The following is a 23,428-nucleotide window of genomic DNA, read 5'->3' on the forward strand; positions in this document are numbered from 1 at the left end:
AAATGATGGGATATCCCATAAGGAAATTGGATTTTATACTTTGATAGTTAACTATATTTAAAACCAAATACTTTTGAGTTTTACTCAAGTAGTATTTAACTGGGTGACTTTCACTTGTGTCATTTTCTATTAAAAAAGGTATCTTTACTTTTACTCAAGTATCAAAATTAGGTACTTCTTTCACCACTGCACCTGGCACATTTTCTGTCTGGCACCCGCATGACCTTTTTTTTTTTTTTTTTCTGAAGCGCCTTCCGGTCCGCGGCAGAGTTTCCATACCAGGCTGTGAAGCAGACTGACAGTATGCTCTCGATGGTGCTCCTGAACACTGAGTACCCTCAGGGAGAGGCTGAAATTCTTCACTTTCCTGAGGTTGAAGAGTCGCTGTCATGCCTTCACCACGGTGTCCGTGTGGTTGAACCATTTCAGGTTCTCCAAGATGTTTAAGAGGAGGAATTTGAAGTTATTGACAGTCTCCACGGCGGCCCTGTTGATGAGGATGGGGGCGTGTCCAGCCTGGTTTCTCCTGAAGCCCACAATCAGCTCCTTTGTTTTACTAACATTAAGGGAGAGGTTCTTTACCTGGCACCATTCTGCCTACATCGTCCCTGTAGGTTGTCTCATCGTTGTTGGTAATCAGGCCTACTACTGTTGTGTCATCAGCGAACTTGGAGTTGGAACTGTGGGAGGCCACAGTTGTGCGTATACAGAGAATACAGGAGGAGGAGGTAATGTTGCTTACCTTTACCACCTGGGGGGGGAATCAGGATGTCCAGGACCCAGTTGCATAGGGAGGAGTTCAGACCCAGGGCCATGAGCTTTGTAATGAGCTTATAGGGCACTATAGTACTGAAAGCCGAGCTGTAGTCGATGAACAGCATCCTCACATATGCATTCCTTTCTGTGGACCTATCAGGGCGGTAGGCGAATTGGAGAGGGTCAAGGGTGTCGGGGAGGGAGATGGTGATATGGTCTTTGACTAGCCTCCCAAAGCACTATATGCTGATGGAAATCAGTCAGTGCTACTGGTCGGTAGTCATTCAGTTCAGTTACTTTCCCTTTTTGAGAACAGGGATGATAGTGGACATCTTGAAGTGGGTGGGTATTAGCGGCCCGAGTTTGGGAGAGATTGAAAATGTTTGAGAACACAACAGCCAGCTGGTCTGCACGTGCTCTGAGGGCACGGCTATGGATGCAGTCTTGGCCGGCAGCCTTGCGAGGGTTAACATGTTTGAATTACTTACATATGTCCTCAGTGGAGACCATGTGTAGCCCACGTTGTCAAAGGGGCTCTCCTTTGGAACAAAAATGTGTTTAGCTTCTCTGGTATGGTGGCGTTGGTGAATTCGATGTGGCTGGCTTTTTATTTGTAATCCGAGATTGTTTGGAGCCCCTGCCACTTACGCCTTGTGTCCGATCCGCTGAATTTCTTCCCCACTTTTTCCCCTATACTTGTATTTCGCCATCTTGATCGATCTGCGTAGGTTGTATTTGCATGGTTTAACCAAACAATTGTCCCTGGTTACCTTGCCCTGTTTATAAGCAGCAGCTCGCTCTTTCAGGTTTTCCTACAAGGCTGCTATCAATCCACTATTTTTTGAGTCGAGAACGTTTAGAAAGACGTCGGTATCAAGTCATCTATGCATTTTTTGAATCCGGTGACTGTCGACATATGCATTGATATTATTCACCTCCAGAGGCAACCCAGAACATATTCCAGTCCACGTGATCAAAACAGTCTTGGAGAATGGTCCGACCATTCAGAATTCAATGCTGTGTGGACATCACCACAGGAACATCCCTCAAGTTTGTGTTTGTAGGTGGGGAGAAGCACGATGGAGTTATGGTCGGATGTGCCGAAAGGAGAAATGGTCAAGAGCAGAATGAAAGTTGGACAGTCAATGTGTTGGTAGTAATTACTTGTTAAATTCTCCCACAACAATGAATGCTGCCTCCAGAAATGCGGTCTCCAGTTTGTTCAGGGTCCAATTAAGATCTTTGAGAGCCTTTTTTGTTTCGGCTTGGGGCGGGATGTACTCGGCCATTGCGATAATCCCTGAGAACTCTCTCGGAAGGTAAAAAGGGCGCCATTTGATGACCAACTATTCCAAGTCGGGGGAGCAGAAGCTCGCAAGCTCCTGTACGTTTCCTCTGTCACAAAATGGGTTGTTGGTCATAAAGCAGAGCCCACCACCTCTGCTCTTGCCAGAGACAGCCCGCTTATGATCTGCTTAAAAAACAGTAAAACCCGCTGGTTGTATATAATCCATTTGGATGTCAGAGGAAAGCCAAGTCTTAGAAAAACAGTATGTTGCAGGATCTGATGTCCCTCTGGAAGGAGATCCTCACCTCAAAGTTTGTTCATTAATGGTTGAACATAGGCGAGTAGCATGCTTGGTAACTGAGGATGGGTCACCCGGCGTCTTAATCTTATTAAGACCCCGCCACATCTACCTCTCCATCAGTGTCGTCGCTCCGTACTCTCCGGTAAGACTGCCAAGCAGCTCAGCGCCTAGTCCATTGTTCCGCCATCTCAAGGATTCCGGGGAGGTTGAATGGACAGTGATTACCCAGCAATTTGTATTCCAAAAGTTCTACCCAGATGTATGTAGTAATGTAGTAAAACTGATTAACATTTCAGAAAACGCACGAAAAAAAGAAGTAGAAACCGGCAATGTTTTATCGGCGCTCGAGGCGAGGCACCCTTCGTCGGCGCCATCTTAACCACCTACACATCACTAGAGCTTGGGATGCGTATAACAGTCAAAGCTCTGCTCTTCGATCACTCTCTACAAGCCAATATGTATCAAATGTACCGTACAGTGGGGCAAAAAAAGTATTTAGTCAGCCACCAATTGTGCAAGTTCTCCCACTTAAAAAGATGAGAAGCCTGTAATTTTCATCATACGTACACTTCAACTATGACAGGCAAAATGAGAAGAAAAAAAAATCTAGAAAATCACATTGTAGGATTTTTAATGAATTTATTTGCAAATGATGGCGGAAAATAAGTATTTGGTCAATAACAAAAGTTTATCTCAATACTTTGTGATATGCCTTTGGTGGCAATGACAGAGGTCAAACGTTTTCTGTAAGTCTTCACAAGGCTTTCACACACTGTTGCTGGTATTTTGGCCCATTCCTCCATGCAGATCTCCTCTAGAGCAGTGATGTTTTGGGGCTGTTGCTGGGCAACAGACTTTCAACGCCCTCCAAAGATTTTCTATGGGTTTGAGATCTGGAGACTGGCTAGGCCACTCCAGGACCTTGAAATGCTTCTTATGAAGCCACTCCTTCATTGCCCAGGCGGTGTGTTTGGGATCATTGTCATGCTGAAAGACCCAGCCACGTTTCATCTTCAATGCCCTTGCTGATGGAAGGAGGTTTTCACTCAAAATCTCACGATACATGGCCCCATTCATTCTTTCCTTTACAAGGATCAGTCGTCCTAGTCCCTTTGCAGAAAAACAGCCCCAAAGCATGATGTTTCCACCCCCATGCTTCACAGTAGGTATGGTGTTCTTTGGATGCAACTCAGCATTCTTTGTCCTCCAAACACGACGAGTTGGGTTTTTAACAAAAAGTTATATTTTGGTTTCATCTGACCATATGACATTCTCCCAATCTTCTTCTGGATCATCCAAATGCTCTCTAGCAAACTTCAAACAGGCCTGGACATGTACTGGCTTAAGCAGGGGGACACGTCTGGCACTGTAGGATTTGAGTCCCTGGAGGCGTAGTGCATTACTGATGGTAGGCTTTGTTACTTTGGTCCCAGCTCTCTGCAGGTCATTCACTAGGTCCCCCCGTGTGGTTCTGGGATTTTTGCTCACCGTTCTTGTGATCATTTTGACCCCACGGGGTGAGATCTTGCGTGGAGCCCCAGATCGAGGGAGATTATCAGTGGTCTTGTATGTCTTCTATTTCCTAATAATTGCTCCCACAGTTGATTTCTTCAAACCAAGCTGCTTACCTATTGCAGATTCAGTCTTCCCAGCCTGGTGCAGGTCTACAATTTTGCTTCTGGTGTCCTTTGACAGCTCTTTGGTCTTAGCCATAGTGGAGTTTGGAGTGTGTCTGTTTGAGGTTGTGGACAGGTGTATTTTATACTGATAACAAGTTCAAACAGGTTCCATTAATACAGGTAACAAGTGGAGGACAGAGGAGCCTCTTAAAGAAGAAGTTACAGGTCTGTGAGAGTCAGAAATCTTGCTTGTTTGTAGGTGACCAAATACTTATTTTCCACCATAATTTGCAAATAAATTCATTAAAAATCCTACAATGTGATTTTCTGGATTTTTTCTCTCTCATTTTGTCTGTCATAGTTGAAGTGTACCTATGATGAAAATTACAGGCCTCTCATATTTTTTAAGTGGGAGAACTTGCACAATTGGTGGCTGACTAAATACGTTTTTGCCCCACTGTATATTACAGGGTATTGCGTTGAGGGCTATGGATGGGGTAGAGAGCACAGCGCTGCTGGATATGTACGACACATTCTCTCTCCAAAACTACACATATTTGATTAGTAGTGACCCTACTGGGTATTTCCCACCCCACTTTAGCTGAGACAGGTAGAAAAGTTATCTTTACAAGACAATAAGTATCCCATATACCGTGTATTGCATTACAGTGAATGGCGTGGGAGTAGTAAGGAGTCACCAGTGCTCTGTATGAAACCGGTTGCCAGCACAAGAGACCATTTAAGTTTCAGAGTAATTCTGTATGGAGTAATTCCAAATAACACATTTGTATTTAATTGAAAGTGTGTTTATTTTAATATTGCCTACACAACAGCTTTCAACCACAGGAGGTTGGTGGCTCCTTAATTGGGGAGGACGGGTTCGTGGTAATGGCTAGAGCGAAATAAGGGGAACTGCAGAAAATAAAACATGGTTTCCATGCCATTCTATTTGCACTGTTCGAGCCAATATTTTCAGCCGCCCCTCCCCTCAGCAGCCTCCATTGCAGATATCAGTATTTGTGTACACTTTCAAAAGAAATGCAGGTATAAATACAGTATTAAACTTCAACAAATTATCCATTTATTTTGTCAAATGAGGTTGCAGTGTTGTGAATAAGTTGTACTGCACTAGAGTCCAGCCCTCCCAATTAAAAACATATATATATATATACACATACACACACACACACACACACACACACACACACACACACACACACACACACACACACACACACACACACACACACACATATATATATATATCGATATTCCCAAAGTTCAGCATGTCTTTGCAGGGGGACTCTTATTTTGAATATAAAAATACCCGATCGTGCTGCAGGCATACTATCCTGCTGCTTGGAACACGGTAATGCAAGTACTACCGACATCGATTAATTTGCATGTCAATACGTTTCTGTGGTGCGTCGAGCCCACAGGCTCATTGCCTTGCACACAATCCTGAATAGGGACTGTACTGAACAGTATGCTACCAATACTTGCTATTGGGTTACTCTGGGATTTCCCTACGTCATTTCTTAATGCACATCTCATTAATAAGACGCAGGCTTTAAATCAATCACTTTCACTTCATTGAAAGTGATCAAGACATGCACACATGACGCTTATACCAATGTAGTGGTTTAACTATAAACATATTTAAATTCATTTTGTTGAATGGTGACAATGAACGATAATAAAATATAACATTCTGACCACGGGTGCATCGGGTAGCCAACCCATGACTTACCTTTTGCGCAGAGGTACGAGATAACGGACCCACAAAAATAAACGTGAGCACAGCCTTTATCCGCAGTTATGGTGTTGATATCACGATGAATTTATTCGTTTCCGTTTTGTGCAGTCTCGGATTTATGGACGGGCGGGGTACGGCTTTAGGGGGCACAAGTCCACCGCAGGGGTGTAGAAGTACTGGGTTTGAGTCACGTACAGCGTCGGCATCACTCCATCGGTTGGCAGCACCTTTGGTGTGAAATTTTCGGGTTGCGGTGGCAGGTCGGCCTTTTTGTAACAAAATGTCACCGTGTCTAAAGGTGCGCGCTAGCAACACCATTCTCCTTAATTATTACAACTACACGGTTCGTTTTGTCTCATTTTCAACGTATCCCCCATATTTGCTTCTTCATCGCAATGCGCCTTCTACACCCTCACGAATAAGGTCCTCCCTATCATCTTCTCTGGCAGCAGATTCTCAAATCCGAACGCCCTGTCCCGCAAGCAATGCAGGTTTTGAGCCAAACCTACCGAGTAAGATGGCGATCGCAGTTTGGTTAAGAGTCCTTTTTCTAACATTTTTTGAAATTATGCATAATATACCTGATGCGTGAGCCGTTCCTCCACACTGTTGATATGGTTTCATTATATTATGGGGGAGAGCACAACGTGGGCGGTGACTTAAAAGGGACAGACCAGCGTTTCCCAAACTCGGTCCTCGGGACCCCAAACGGTGCACCTTTTGGTTATTGCCCTAACACTGCACAGCTGATTCAAATTATCAAAGCTTGATGATTAGTTGAGTATTTGAATTAACTGTGTAGTACTAAGGCAAAACCAAAACGAGTTTGGGAAACCCTGGGATATACCCATCCTGCAAGAATGTGTGTGTGTGTGTGTGATATTTTATAATTCATTGACGTGGTTTACGTTAATATCCCATCCATTGTGGGCTCTGCCTGCCATGTAGCTAATGGTATATAGCCAGCAATCCCATCCAGAAAAGCAATATTTTTAAATATATATGGTGGAAGGGCAAATTGTTTTTTTAAAGGTGACAGGCTAAAGTCTCCATGTAAACCATAACACTTAATAATAATGCTAATTTAGGCTTCATTAAAGGGGCAATCTGCGATTCTAACAATAACAACGTGGCAACTGATTTTGTAAATAGCTGAGGGATGTGGCTGGAGAAATGTAATCACGCTCAAACCCATGGACAGAGCTATGGATACAGGGACTGACCATGCATGAAATCAAGATGATAGCCTAAAAGCATGGTTAAAACTATAACGTTTGTTTACATTTACATTATTTACCAACAAAGGTGTAAAACAAGCTCATATTTTGGGTACTGATTGGGTATGACAGTTGACCTAAGCTCACGAAGCATCTATAGGTTATATTCTTCAATAATCAATGGATACAGTGGCTTGTGAAAGTATTCACCCCCTTGGTATTTTTCCTGTTTTGTTTTCTTACAACCTGGCTTTGTATAATTTAATGTACACAACATGTCTACCACTTTGAAGATGCAAAATATTTTCTGGGGGGAAACAAACAAGAAATAAGACAAAAAAAACAGAAAACTTGATCGTGCATAAACATTCACCTCCCCAAAGTCAATACTTTGTAGAGCCACCTTTTGCAGCAATTACAGCTGCAAGTCTCTTGGGGTATGTCTCTATAAGCTTGGCACATCTAGACACTGGGATTGTTGCCCATTCTTCAAGGCAAAACTGCTCCAGCTCCTTCAAGTTGGATGGGTTCTGCTGGTGTACAGCAATATATAAGTCATTCCACAGATTCTCAATTGGATTGAGGTCTGGGCTTTGACTAGGCCATTCTAAGCCATTTAAATGTTTCCCCTTCAACCACTTCGTTGCTTTAGCAGTATGCTTAGGGTCATTGTCCTGCTGGAAGGTGAACCTCCGTTCCAGATTCAAATCTCTGGAAGACTGAAACCGGTTTCCCTCAATAATTTCTCTGTATTTAGCGCCATCCAGCATTCCTTCAGTTCTGATCAGTTTCCCAGTCCATGCCGATGAAAAACATCCCCACAGGGATGGTGTTCTCGGGATGATGAGAGTTGATGGGTTTGTACCAGACATACGTTTTCCTTGATGGCCAAAAAGCTCAATTTTAGTCTCTGACCAGAGTACCTTCTTTTTTCTGGCCACTTTTCCACAAAGCCCAGCCCTGTGGAGTGTACAGCTTAAAGTGGTCCTATGGATAGATACTCAAATCTCCGCTGTGGAGCTTTGCAGCTCATTCAGGGTTATCTTTTGTCTCTTTGTTGCCTCTCTGATTAATGCCCTCCTTGCCTGGTCCGTGAGTTTTGGTGGGCGGCCGTCTTTGTCAGGTTTGTTGTGGTGCCATATTCTTTCCATTTTTTAATAACGGATTTAATGGTGCTCCGTGGGATGTTCAAAGTTTAGGATATTTTTTTATAACTGTAACGTTCTGGGTGTCGTGAGTGGGAAGTCAGGTGCAGGAAACAGAGAGTTCAATATAGTGCTCTTTTAATGCACACACGGTGAACAACGGCCACCCCACGAAACACTGGGTGCTCAAAACAAATGCCCCAGACACGGGGGACGAAAACTGTCCAGCAAACTCCACGAACATAAACCAACACGTTCGTCTACACCAAACACAAAGGTTACAATAATTTATCCCGCACAAAGAAACGGGCAGGCCGGCTGACTAATAAAGCCCAACTAATTACAACAAACTCAAAACAGGTGTAACCAATAAACACATAAGGAGGGGGTGGAAAGAATCAGTGGCAGCTAGTAGGCCGGCGACGAGGACCGCAGAGCGCCACCCGAACGGGAAGGGGAGCCACCTTCAGTCGGAGTCGTGACAATAACCCATCACTCATCACTCATTCATATATCAAATCAAATGTATTTGTCACATACACATGGTTAGCAGATGTTAATGCGAGTGTAGCAAAGTGCTTGTGCATCTAGTTCCGACAATGCAGTAATAACCAACGAGTAATCTAACCTACAATTCCAAAACTACTACCTTAAGCACACAAGTTAAAAGGGATAAAGAATATGTGCATAAAGATATGTACATATTCTAACTTCCTAGGAAACTATGCAGTATTTTGTTTCTTTACGTGTTATTTCTTACATTGGTATCCCAGGTAATCTTAGGTTTCATTACATACAGTTGGGAAGAACTACTGAACATAAGAGCAACGTCAACTCACCATCAGTACGACCAGGAATATGACTTTCCCGAAGCGGATCCTGTGTTCTGCCAGTTCAGAGATGAACGTACTTTCGTGCGAAAAGTGCAAATCAATCCCAGAACAACAGCAAATGACCTTGTGAAGATGCTGGAGGAAACAGGTACAAAAGTATCTATATCCACAGTAAAATAAGTCCTATATCGACATAACCTGAAAGGCCGCTTAGCAAGGAAGAAGCTACTGCTCCAAAACTGTCATAAAAAAGCCAGAATATGGTTTGCAACTGCACATGGGGACAAAGATCGTACTTTTTGGAGAAATGTCCTCTGGTCTGAAGAAACAATAAAATAACTGTTTGGCCATAATGTCCATCGTTATGTTTGGAGGAAAAAGGGTGAGGCTTGCAAGCCAAAGAATACCATCCCAACCATGAAGCACGGGGGTGGCAGCATCATGTTGTGGGGGTGCTTTGATGCAGGAGGGACTGGTGCACTTCACAAAACAGATGGCATCATGAGGTAGGAAAATTATGTGGATATATTGAAGCAACATCTCAAGACATCAGTCAGGAAGTTAAAGCTTGGTCGCAAATGGGTCTTCCAAATGGACAATGACCCCAAGCATACTTCCAAAGTTGTGGAAAAATGGCTTAAGGACAACAAATTCAAGGTATTGGAGTGGCCATCACAAAGCACTGACCTCAATCCTATAGAGAATTTGTGGGCAGAACTGAAAAAGTGTGTGAGCAAGGATGCCTACAAACCTGACTCAGTTACACCAGCTCTGTTTGAAGGAATTGGCCAAAATTCACCCAACTTATTGTGGGAAGCTTGTGGAAGGCTACCCAAAACGTTTGACCCAAGTTAAACAATTTAAAGGCAATGCTACCAAACACTAACTGAGTGTATGTACACTTCTGACCCACTGGGAATGTGATGAAAGAAATAAAAGCTGAAATAAATCATTCTCTCTACTATTATTCTGACATTTCACATTCTTAAAATAAAGTGGTGATCCTAACTGACCTAAGACAAGGAATTTTTACTAGGATTACATGTCAGGAATTGTGGAAAACTGAGTTTAAATGTATTTGGCTAAGGTGTATGTAAACTTCTGACTTCAACTGTAGATGGATAGGTAGATATACACCAAAAAATATGTGTGTATATACACTACTATTAAAACGTTTGGGGTCACTTAGAAATGTCCTTGTTTTTTAAAGAAAATTAATTTTTTTGTTCATTAAAATAACATAAAATTGATCAGAAATACAGTGTAGACATGGTTAATGTTGTAAGTGACTATTGTAGCTGGAGACGGGAGATGTTTTATGGAATATCTACATAGGCGTACAGAGGCCCATTATCTGCACCCATCACTCCTGTGTTCCAATGGCACATTGTGTTAGCTAATCCAAGTGTATTATTTTAAAAGGCTAATTGATCATTATAAAACCCTTTTGCAATTATGTTTGCACAGCTGAAAACTGTTGTCCTGATTAAAGAAGCAATAAAACTGGCCTTCTTTAGACTAGTTGAGTATCTAGAGCATCAGCATTTGTGGGTTCGATTTCAGGCTCAAAATGGCCAGAAACAAAGCCCTTTCTTCTGAAACTCGTCAGTCTATTCTTGTTCTCAGAAATGAAGGCTATTCCGTGCAAGAAATTGCTAAGCAACTGACGATCTGGTACAACGCTGTGTACTAATCCATTCACAGAACAGCGCAAACCGACTCTAACCAGAATAGAACTATAAGTAGGAGGCCCTGGTGCACAACTGAGCAAGAGGACAGGTACATTAGTGTCTAGTTTGAGAAACAGACGCGTCACAAGTTCTCAACTGTCAGCTTCATTAAATAGTACCGGCAAAACACCAGTTTCAACGTCAACAGTGAAGAGGCGATTCCGGGATGCTGGCCTTCTTGGCAGAGTTCCTCTGAAAAAGCCATATCTCAGACTGGCCAATATAAGAAAATATTTACATGGGCAAAAGAACACAGACACTGGACGAGGAACTGTGCCTAGAAGGCCAGCATCCTGGAGTCGCCTCTTCATTGTTGACGTTGAGACTGTTGTTTTGCGGGTACTATTTAATGAACTGCAAGTTGAGGACTTTTGTGGTGTCTTTCTCAAACTAGATACTCTAATGTACAAAACACTCCAAGGCCCTTTTCTCAAAAGTTTATCAACTTTCACAGCAGAATTATTTTCCCATTGTTCCTCAAAAATGCAGTGTATGATATACAATTTTGTACTTTTTACTAATAATGATTTATTTTTTAAATCAAATTTAGCTACAAATGACCAAATCCAGGTGGTGAGTCACATTTGTTTATATCAAATGAATTCCCATAATTTAATTTAATAATTTAACATTAGTGAACTCTGTAGTTAGTCGGTCAGGCAATAAAGCAAGAGTGGGTTGGAGAGAGTGTGTGGAATGGGAGGTGTGTTACTGTATCACACTATTTATTATTATGAAGAGAGTATGTGTATGGTTGAGAAAAAGAGAGGAAGGAAGAGAAAGACTGTGAGAGGGAGATTTATGTTCCTGACTGCAGTTGTATCCTATTTGTTGCTCCTCTCCCTCTGTTCCTCTTGGTCAGTGAAAGTGAGGAAAGTGATGTTGAGAGTCAGGGCTCAGCAGAAAAAGGAAGGGAGGAAGATGAGTTATGGTGATTAGATGAGAGAGATTTGGAGCAAGGAGGGAGGAGTGGAGAGTGGAGGGAGAGAAGAAGAGGAGAGTGAAGGAGGGATGACTGGAGGTGGAGAGGAGAGTAACAGGGAGAGGAGGAGAAGGGAGAGTAATAAGCAAAGGGAGAGGAGGAGGCAGAGGGAGTAGAGGAGGGAGAGGAGGAGGCGGAGGAAGACAACACCCGAGTATGTCTGCCCCAAGACCCACCATTCGCCCTTGTACCACACAGCCTGGGCCTAAAGTGAAAGTGGCAGGGGTTTTGGAGTTGTTTTTGTAAGTGGTAGGAATTTATCTGTTCCAGAGCTTGTAATAGATTACAAGAAGAAAATTGGAGGGGTTGACCATCTTGCCCAATTGAGGAGCTATTACAATGTTGGACGCTCAGGCAGAAAATGGTATGTGTTTTGGGGGATGCTCAACATTCATCAATGCGTACATTGTGTGGGGGACCCTGCAAAGGCCCCTTCCCAGAAACCGCAGGCGCTGGTCCCTAAAGGCATTCAAAATTCAGCTTGTGTATTCACTTTGTGATATGGCTACAGTGGCAGGAAGGGGAGTGTGGCACCAGGGTGTGTGGACCAAGTAACTAATTTGTGTGGTGTTGCATCCAGAGTGGACACAGGGCAAAGAGTGGGAGATGTGTAGAAACCTCCTTTGGGTGCTCTACGTGTTCTGTGGCACTTTGCAGGATGGGGCTGTGCTTCCAGATGTTCCATGACATGTTGTAGACTAAATGCAAACTCTAAAGTGACCGTGTGAAATATGAATTTGTCCTACAAACATTATATTGTCTCTGAACAGTTGTTGTGTTTTGTATCTTCTCTCTTTATCTGTCTCTATCTAATACTTGATGCATTCACTGAATTATTGTCAGTGTAGGCTACTATTTGTATATTGTGTGTAAGGCCTGGCCTGTGCTAAATCTAATTGAGAGAGGTTACCTACATTTTAATATAGTCTCTAAATAGTTGTTTGCATTTTTACATTGTTACAGAAGTAAGAATCGTTGTCAATCAAATAACCTACTTTGTGTGGGTTTTGAAATACTTTCTGGATATTGTCCTCTGGTCACATTGTATAAATGTATTTATTTATATGTAAATATTATTTATAAGTATAATGAGTGAGTAATTTATTCAAATTGACTACAATTTAATTACTCTAGGGTTTTTTGTTGTGTTAATTGCTTTTTGATAGTGAGTGTATTTACACACTGGAAGACAACATTTGTGTTATTCCTATTGACATGAATGTGGTATCATATTAAAGAAGAGGTTGTGCTTTTTAAAGTTAAGTTAACTTGAAATTGGCATTTGTTCTTTGTTTTTGAGCTATGTCTGTTTGTTTGAAATGTGTGAGAAAATTAGTTTTATCTTGAAAATTCTCAGTAATCTACAGCAGTATTCTAGAATTCTATTGGGGTCTACAGAGACAAAATTAATATAAAAACCGCAATAGGCTATACGTTTACAGTAAAAGTTCAGTAAATACACTCAGTGTAGAAAACATTAGGAACACCTTCTTTTGCCCTTCTGTTGCACTCCCTTTTGCCCTCAGAACAACCTCAATTCTCCGGGCATGGATGACAAGGTGTCAAAAGCAATCCCCAGGGATGCTGGCCCATGCTGACACCAATGCTTCCCACAGTTGTGTCAAGTTGGCTGGATGTCCTTTCGGTGGTGGACCATTCTTGATACACATAGGAAACTGTTGATCGTGAAAAACCCAGCAGAGTTGCAGTTCTTGACACATTCAAACCGGTGCGCCTAGTACCTACTATCATACCCCAAACATTTAAATATTTTGTCTTGCCCATTCACCCTCTAAATGGCACACATACACATTCAATAAAAGACAGTACTGGCAGCTGTCTTCATCGACCTGGCCAAGGCTTTCGACTCTGTCAATCACTGCATTCTTATCAGCAGACTCAATGGCCTTGGCTTCTCAAATGACTGCATAGCCTGGTTCACTAACTACTTCTCAGATAGAGTTCAGTGTGTCAAATCGGAGGGCCTGTTGTCCGGACCTCTGGCAGTCTCTATGGGGGTGCCACAGGGTTCAATTCTCTGGCCGACACATTTCTATGTACAGTGCCTTGCGAAAGTATTCGGCCCCCTTGAACTTTGCGACCTTTTGCCACATTTCAGGCTTCAAACATAAAGATATAAAACTGTATTTTGTGAAGAATCAACAACTAGTGGGACACAATCATGAAGTGGAACGACATTTATTGGATATTTCAAACTTTTTTAACAAATCAAAAACTGAAGAATTGGGCGTGCAAAATTATTCAGCCCCTTTACTTTCAGTGCAGTAAACTCTCTCCAGAAGTTCATTGAGGATCTCTGAATGATCCAATGTTGACCTAAATGACTAATGATGATAAATACAATCCACCTGTGTGTAATCAAGTCTCCGTATAAATGCACCTGCACTGTGATAGTCTCAGAGGTCCGTTAAAAGCGCAGAGAGCATCATGAAGAACAAGGAACACACCAGGCAGGTCCGAGATACTGTTGTTTTATTTATTTTTTTATTTTTTATTTCACCTTTATTTAACCAGGTAGGCTAGTTGAAAGTTCTCATTTACAACTGCGACCTGGCCAAGATAAAGCATAGCAGTGTGAACAGACAACACAGAGTTACACATGGAGTAAACAATTAACAAGTCAATAACACAGTAGAAAAAAAGGGGAGTCTATATACAATGTGTGCAAAAGGCATGAGGAGGTAGGCGAATAATTACAATATTGCAGATTAACACTGGATTGATAAATGATCATGTACAGGTAGAGATATTGGTGTGCAAAAGAGCAGAAAAGTAAATAAATAAAAACTGTGGGGATGAGGTAGGTGAAAATGGGTGGGCTATTTACCAATAGATTATGTACAGCTGCAGCGATCGGTTAGTTGCTCAGATAGCTGATGTTTGAAGTTGGTGAGGGAGATAAAGGTCTCCAACTTCAGCGATTTTTGCAATTCGTTCCAGTCACAGGCAGCAGAGTACTGGAACGAAAGGCGGCCGAATGAGGTGTTGGCTTTAGGGATGATCAGTGAGATACACCTGCTGGAGCACGTGCTACGGATGGGTGTTGCCATCGTGACCAGTGAACTGAGATAAGGCGGAGCTTTACCTAGCATGGCCTTGTAGACGACCTGGAGCCAGTGGGTCTTGCGATGAATATGTAGCGAGGGCCAGCCGACTAGAGCATACAAGTCGCAGTGGTGGGTAGTATAAGGTGCTTTAGTGACAAAACGGATGGCACTGTGATAAACTGCATCCAGTTTGCTGAGAAGAGTGTTGGAAGCAATTTTGTAGATGACATCGCCGAAGTCGAGGATTGGTAGGATAGTCAGTTTTACTAGGGTAAGCTTGTCAGCGTGAGTGAAGGAGGCTTTGTTACGGAATAGAAAGAAGAAGTTTAAAGCCGGATTTGGATACAAAAAGATTTCTCAAGCTTTAAACATCCCAAGGAGCACTGTGCAAGCGATAATATTGAAATGGAAGGACTATCAGACCACTGCAAATCTATCAAGACCTGGCCGTCCCTCTAAACTTTCAGCTCATACAAGGAGAAGACTGATCAGAGATGCAGCCAAGAGGCCCATGATCACTCTGGATGAACTGCAGATATCTAAAGCTGAGGTGGGAGACTCTTTCCATAGGACAACAATCAGTCGTATATTGCACAAATCTGGCCTTTATGGAAGAGTGGCAAGAAGAAAGCCATTTCTTAAAGATATCCATAAAACGTGTAGTTTAAAGTTTGCCACAAGCCACCTGGGAGACACACCAAACATGTGGAAGAAGGTGCTCTGGTCAGATGAAACCAAAATTGAACTTTTTGGCAACAAAGCAAAACATTATGTTTGGCGTAAAAGCAACACAGCTCATCACCCTGAACACACCATACCCACTGTCAAACATGGTGGTGGCAGCATCATGGTTTGGGCCTGCTTTTCTTCAGCAGGGACAGGGAAGATGGTTAAAATTGATGGGAAGATGGATGGAGCCAAATACAGGACCATTCTGGAAGAAAACCTGATGGAGTCTGCAAAAGGCCTGAGACTGGGACGGAGATTTGTCTTCCAACAAGACAATGATCCAAAACATAAAGCAAAATCTACAATGGAATGGTTCAAAAATAAACATATCCAGGTGTTAGAATGGCCAAGTCAAAGTCCAGACCTGAATCCAATCGAGAATCTGTGGAAAGAACAGAAAACTGCTGTTCACAAATGCTCTCCATCCAACCTTACTGAGCTAGAGCTGTTTTGCAAGGAGGAATGGGAAAAAATTTCAGTCTCTCGATGTGCAAAACTGATAGAGACATACCCCAAGCGACTAACAGCTGTAATCGCAGCAAAAGGTGGCGCTACAAATTATTAACTTAAGGGGGCTGAATAATTTTGCACGCCCAATTTTTCAGTTTTTGATTTGTTAAAAAAGTTTAAAATATCCAATAAATGTCGTTCCACTTCATGATTGTGTCCCACTTGTTGTTGATTCTTCACAAAAAAATACAGTTTTATATCTTTATGTTTGAAGCCTGAAATGTGGCAAAAGGTCGCAAAGTTCAAGGGGGCCAAATACTTTCGCAAGGCACTGTATATATCAATGATGTAGCTCTTGCTGCTGGTGATTCTCTGATACACCTCTACGCAGACGACACCCTTCTGTATATATCTGGCCCTTCTTTGGACACTGTGCTAACAAACCTCCAAACGAGCTTCAATGCCATACAACACTACTTCCGTGGCCTCCAACTGCTTTTAAATGCTAGTAAAACTAAGTGCATGCTCTTCAACCGATTGCTGCCCGCACCCTCCCGCCCGGCTAGCATCACTACTCTGGACGGTTCTGACCTAGAATATGTGGACAACTACAAATACCTAGGTATCTGGTTAGACTGTAAACTCTCTTTCCAGACTCACATTAAGCATCTCCAATCCAAAATCAAATATAGAATCGTCTTCCTATTTCGCAAACAAAGCCTCCTTCACTCATGCTACCAAACATACCCTTGTATAACTAACTATCCTACCGATCCTTGACTTCGGCAATGTCATTTACAAAATAGCCCCCAACACTCTACTGAGCAAACTGGATGCAGTCTATCACAGTGCCATCCGTTTTGTCACCAACGCCCCATATACTACCCACCACTGCGACCTGTATGCTCTTGTTGGCTGGCCCTCACTAAACCCACTGACTCCAGATCATTAAGTCTTTGCTAGGTAAAGCCCCGCCTTAACTCAGCTCACTGGTCACCATAGCAACACCCACCCGTAGCACGCGCTCCAGCAGGTATATTGCACTGGTCACCCCCAAAGCCTTTCTTTGGCCGCCTTTCCTTCCAGTTCTCTGCTGCCAATAACTGGAACGAATTGCAAAAATCTCTAAAGCTGAAGTCTTATATCTCCCTCTCTAACATTAAGCATCAGTTGTCAGAGCAGCTTACCGATCACTTTACCTGGACACAGCCAATCTGTAAATAGCACACCCAACTACCTCATCCCCATATTATTACTTACCCTCCTGCTCTTTTGCACCCCAGTATCTCTACTTGCACATCCTCATCTGTCACTCCAGTATCAATGTTAAATTGCAATTATTTTCGCCTCCATGGCCTATTTATTGCCTACCTCCCTACTCTTCTACATTGGCACACACTGCACATAGATTCTTCTATTTGTCTTTTCTTTTGTGTTATTGACTGTACGTTTGTTTATGTAACTCTGTGTTGTTGTTTTTGTAGCACTGCTTTGCTTTATCTTGGCCATGTCGCAGTTGTAAATGAGAACTTGTTCTCAACTGGCCTACCTGGTTAAATAAAGTTGAAATTAAATAAAATAAATAAATAATTGCTTCAAGGCTTAAAAATCCTTCTTTGGATAGGACCCTTTTTTTAAATTTCGCCTAAAATGACATACCCAAATCTAACTGCCTGTAGCTCAGGACCTGAAGCAAGGATATGCATATTCTTTGTACAATTTGAAAGGAAAAACGTTAAAATTTGTGGAAATCTTAATGTAGGAGAATATAACATATTAGATATGGTAAAAGATAATACAAAGCAAAAAAATGTGCGTTTGTTTTTTCCGTCATCTCTGAAATGCAAGCGAAAGGCCAAAATGTTATATTCCAGGTTAGGCGCAATTTCGACTTTGGCCACTAGATGGCAGCAGTGTATGTGCAAAGGTTTAGACTGATTCAATGAACAATTGCATTTCTGTTCAAAATGTTGTTTCAAGACTGCCCAAATGTGCCTAATTGGTTTATTAATACATCTTCAAGTTCATAACTGTGCACTCTCCTCAAACATGGTGTTCTTTCACTGTAATAGCTACGGTAAATTGGACAGTGCAGAATTTAAGCTTTCTGCCCATGTCAGATACGTCTATGTCCTGCAAAATATTCTTGTTACTTACAACCTCATGCTGCTAATCACATTACCCTACGTTAGCTCAACCATCCCGCAAGGGGAACACCAATCCTGTCTCATCCTCTTCATCTACACTGGAGTGGATTGGAGTGGATTGAGTGGATTGGAGTGGATATAACAGGTGACATCAATAAGGGATCATAGCTTTCACCTGGATTCACATGGTCATTCTATGTCATGGATGTTTGGTACACTCAGTGTACAGTGGAAAGAAAAAGTATGTGAACCCTTTGGATTTACCTGGATTTCTGCATAAATTGGTCATCACATTTGATCTGATCTTCAGTCACAACAATAGACAAACATAGTGTGCTTAAACTAATAACACACAAATTATTGTATTTTTCTTGTCCATATTGAATACATAATTTAAACATTCACCATGTAGGTTGGAAAAAGTATGTGAAACCCTAGGCTAATGACTAACCCCGAGGCTAATGACTAGGAGTGTCAGCTAAAGACTTACAAAAATCTCTGGAACGAGGACACCACGGAAGAGGCCAATGCTGTCCCCAAAACAACTGCATGTCTGAAGTTTGCAAGAGTGCATCTGGATGTTCCACAGCGCTATTGGCAAAATATTCAGTGGACAGATGAAACTACATTTGAGTTGTTTGGAAGGAACACACAACACTATGTGTGGAGAAAAAAAGGCACAGCACACCAACATCAAAACCTCATCCCAACTGTAAAGTATAGTGGAGGGGCCTGGACAGCTTGCTATCATCGACGGAAAAATGAATTCCCAAGTTTATTAAGACATTTTGCAGGAGAATGTTAGGCTACCTGTCCGCCAATTGAAGCTCACCAGAAGTTGGGTGATGCAACAGGACAACGACCCAAAACACAGAAGTAAATCAACATGAGCATGTCTCTATCTATCTTCATGACCTCATGCTACAGTACAACCTTATTTCAGTGATGCTAAATATTTGGAGTTGTTCAGTACTCATATACCATCTCATTATGATGAATCATCATTTCCTAATTATTATTATTATTATTGACTGGCTTGGTAATTGTTTGCAGATAGTGTTATGTATCTGTGTGTGTTTGTGTGTGTGTGTGTGTGTGTGTGTGTGTGTGTGTGTGTGTGTGTGTGTGTGTGTGTGTGTGTGTGTGTGTGTGTGTGTGTGTGTGTGTGTGTGTGTGTGTGTGTACATAAGGATATGGAGCGGAGTGCTGGGTAGGCATGGTGTAGGCCAGGTCAATGAGAATGACATGAGACTGCTAACTCTATGTCCTGAGAATGATCTCATCGTCACTAACATCTTGTTCCAGCAGAACAACAAATATAAAACGTAATAGATTCGCCATTGACACTAATTCTGTCCTGCTGACACGTGCCATGAGGGGTGCAGAATGCTGGACAGATCACCGTATGATACTGGCTAAACTAGTCCCCCCTAACGCCTGCAGAACACTGTGCCCAGCTTGAGAAAGCTGCAGTAAGGGACGAGTTCCATCGCTCTCTCGCTAAAAGGCTGAGGGAGATTGAGGCTATTCTGAGCGCAGAGGATCTTATTGACCGGAAGTGGGCATCTATCAGCTCAGTGATTTATCAGGCAGTGGCCCACTCCATTGGCTATAGAGGTAGGAAACATCAGGACTGGTTCGATGAGAACTCAGACACCATCACAACCTTACTGGACTATATGCATAAAGCACACAGGGCTACTCTCAACAGCCCCATATCTAATACTCTCCGCCAGCAATGGTGTGCATCACGCAAGGAAATTTATGCAGACAATGCTCAATTTCTACAACTTAGCTAAAACTATCTTTGGCCCTAGAAGTCGCTCCATCACCCCCCTGAAAACAGCTGATGGTCCGACTCTCTTGAAGGACCAAAACCAGATCCTGCTGGGCTGACCACTTTGAAGCACTACTCAATCGGCGCTCTCCAACAGACCACTCCATTCTGTAAGAACTGCATGACTGTCCACCCATTCAAGACCTCAACCATTTGACAACCTTCCAAGGGGTGTTATCAGCTATCCATTCCCTCAAGAACAACAAGACTCGTGGCACTGACAGCATCCCGGCAGAGCTACTTAAGAAGAGAGGTTAATCCTGCGCCAGATCGCTCCACCAGTACATCACAGAGGTTTGGGACCAAGAGATCGTCCCCAAACAGTGGCAGGATGCAAACATTGTCACCATCTATAAGAGCAAGGGTGACAAGTCCATATGCGGAAACAGCAGGAGGACATCCCTTTTGGCTGTTGCCGGCAAGGCCCTACACATGCTGGCTAACATCATCACAGAGGAACTGCTGCCAGAGTCACAATGCAGCTTCAGAAAGAACAGGAGAAGTGCCGTGAACAACATCAGGACCTTTTCATGGCCTTTGTCAACCTCTCCAAGGCCTTCCACTCTTTAGCATCTCTCTCCTATGTGTCACACAGCTTCTCCATAAGGAGTTTGAGGACAGCAGTGGGGTTGTGGTGGACTTCAGGCTGGATGGAAACCTATACAACATCAGGAGGTTCCAAGCAACCACCAAGGTTTCGAGGGAGCGTGTTCTTGAGCTGCAGTGTGCGGTTGACTGTGCTCTTGTGGCCCACAATCAAGACGACCTTAGCAGGATGAGACTGTCTATCAACACCACCAAGACAGAGGTGGCCTGCCAATGGAGATCCAGCCTTCCACCCTCCATGCTTGTCTTCACCATTTAACACAAATCACTGGCAATAGTCCCGTTATTCAAATAACTTGGCAGCATCCTCTCGGAAGACTGCAGCATCGACCTCAAAATTAATAGCTGGCTCAAGCAAGCATCAGCTGCCTTCAGGAAAAAGATGCATTGTCTTGCAAAACAGTGATCTCCACCTCCACACCAAAGTCTGCATCACCATACAGCTGTGAAGCCTGGGTCACTTACAGTCGCCACAACAACCAGCACAAGCGATTACACATAAGATGCCTGCAGCACATCCTGGGAATTACCTGTTACGACCGTGTGACCCATACAGAAACATTTGCTAAGACCAACTGCAAGAGTATGGAGGACATGGTCACACCAATGGCGCTGGCTTGGGCATGTCATTAGAATGTATCAGGACCGCTTGCTGCGTAAGATCCTGCATGGCCATCTACACCTTGGCCGGTGGTCTGCAGGGGGGCAGATGAAGGTGTCATGATGTGACTACCATTAATGTGATGACTACTATTCATCGAATAGTTACCTCCTACATTTAATTTGAACCCAATTTAAATTAATCATGTAAAAATTAGCTCATTAGGAATCTGGGGCACCATGAGAAAATTTTGTTTAATGAGTTACCGTTTCCCGAATTAACTCAAGAATATATCAGAATTAATTGATATCATACCAGTCATCAATGAAAAATTTCCTCATATCAGTCTCATTCTGAACATCGTTGACCTTGTAAATCTGCATGAACCCTAGACTAAGTGATGAATAAGCGATATTGGCTTAATTATTTATTTAGTAACTAATTAAATAATCACACAGAAATACATACACATACCCAGTATAGATTATCGATTACTAACATAATGCATATGATAACTCCCTAGTGTGCTAACCCGATATGATGGCTTGTCACACAATGAAAAGGGGGTGGGGAAAAGTAAAGAATGGGAGAGACAAATAGAGTGGACTTATCGTACATACATGTACATGTGAAAGCTATGGTCATGGGAATAGATCATTTGCACATGAAAGACCACTCATTCAGAAAATAAACACAACACATGTTTATGCGTAGATGTCTTTTTCTGTCGTCTCTCTGATGAACTCGATGTTCTATGGGTGTTATCGAGGGATGCAAGACTCTGGTTGTGTAAGTCTCTGGTTGTCCAAAAGAGGTCACAATGTCCTTGTAGTTGTAGTAGGCTTCTTTGTCTTCAGAGTGATCGTTAGACTAGATACTCCAGATGTTAGAATGGATCCTTCAGAGGTACCTATAGTGGTGAAAGGGATCTATTTTTCACCTCTCGTCTTCGGTTGAGTTTCCAAGACTACCAGTACTTAAACAGCTGTGAATGTTCCGGTGTAGTCTTTATCTTCTTCACTCAAGAGTTTCAGAGGGTTTTACCATTTTCTGGTCTTGAAGTTTTAACCATTTCCAGCTGTGTAGCCACCGCTCCATGCAGTCTGGTATGTAAAGATTTAACCATTGGTAACCTATTCAACTCGCGCTGCACCTAGACTGGTCTCAATGGTTGATTATTCAATGTACAGCTAGGACCACTTTACACACTGGCAGCCACCCAGCATGTTTTGGTCTAATGTAAACTTCGTCACAAGTCTTTTTATGCTTGGGTAAATAGGGGGCGTTCCATCATGTTGACACAAAGTCTGTGCTCACGTGGGCATGGTTACTGACTTGGCAAAAGTTTACATGAAAAACATTTATCTCATTTAGAAGGCTAAAATCATATTTTATCTTCACAAAAGTATTCTTATACGTAGATCATCTAAATGTTGTATAAAATAAATGATTATCTGATCTATACATTGTGAAGCTCTTAAAGTTACAATGTTATTTAGTTATACCATCCTTAATGATATCACAAAATAATAAAATTTGACAGGTTTATTGTTTGGATACCCACCAACCATTCCAAATGTTTGGATTTCAAAACTAATATTTCAATGTCCAATCTTTTCATATTAAAGTTTTAGGCAAGTCTCTCTGTAACACTCAGACATTCCATTCTCAATACTGCAGAGCCAAACGAGAGTTTCTGCCAGGTATTTACGATCCGGTTGATGAGTCACAAAACCGGGCCAACTCCCCAGAGAGAGAGTTTGGCTCTCTGACAGCCTAGCTGATGGGTCCTTTTGATCCTCACCCAGGAGAGAGAGTCGTGACAAACGCTACAAGGACCATCTGAAAACGTTGCTGTAGAAGTGCAACATCAAACCCACAGACCTGGAGGACGCTGCTGTCGACCGTTCCACCTGGCGGTAGCTCTGCCAGGGCGGTGTACATCGGTGGGAGGAGGAGAGGAGCACAAAGAAACAGCAAAAACAGCTCAGGAGACATACAACCGTGCCTGCCCCACTCTAACACCTATTGCACATGCCCCACCTGCAATAAAATCTGTGGATCTCGGATTGGACTCAACAGTCACCAAAGAAGTCACCGCTAACTCAAAGGTGGAAGTCATCATTGCATACGATGGACTACCATAACGTAACGTGTGTGCGTGTGTGTGTGTGTGGATGGATGCATTCACAGACACAGCGTCCCGCTTGTGAGGGTGAACTAGGAGCACAGTGCTGTAGCGGTGGAAAAGAGGAGATGGCAACCGAGAGGGCTTCGTCAGGAGTTAGCAAGATAACTTTGGTCAACCGGTACCATAACAGTGGCTTACCTTTTAGTCAGGTAAATATCTATGGCAACAAATC

At 42.7% G+C, this 23,428-nt stretch overlaps 1 protein-coding gene across 2 annotated transcripts in view; it reads right to left on the minus strand.

Annotated features, from left to right (window-relative positions):
- LOC135519895 (E3 ubiquitin-protein ligase HECW2-like) overlaps positions 1–6,343 on the minus strand; it is a 62,927-nt gene extending 56,584 nt beyond the window's left edge. Inside the window, exon 1 of one of the 2 annotated variants that reach the window (XM_064945111.1) lies at positions 6,302–6,343. The gene's annotated coding sequence lies outside the window, so the exon portion shown is untranslated. Of the gene's footprint in view, positions 1–5,714; positions 6,265–6,301 lie in introns of those variants that run through there. The other variant, XM_064945110.1, reaches the window with a different exon arrangement.
- Positions 6,344–23,428: the final 17,085 nt, after the last annotated feature.

The sequence above is a fragment of the Oncorhynchus masou genome, chromosome 29 (assembly GCF_036934945.1).
Source record: "Oncorhynchus masou masou isolate Uvic2021 chromosome 29, UVic_Omas_1.1, whole genome shotgun sequence".
NCBI lineage: Eukaryota > Metazoa > Chordata > Actinopteri > Salmoniformes > Salmonidae > Oncorhynchus > Oncorhynchus masou.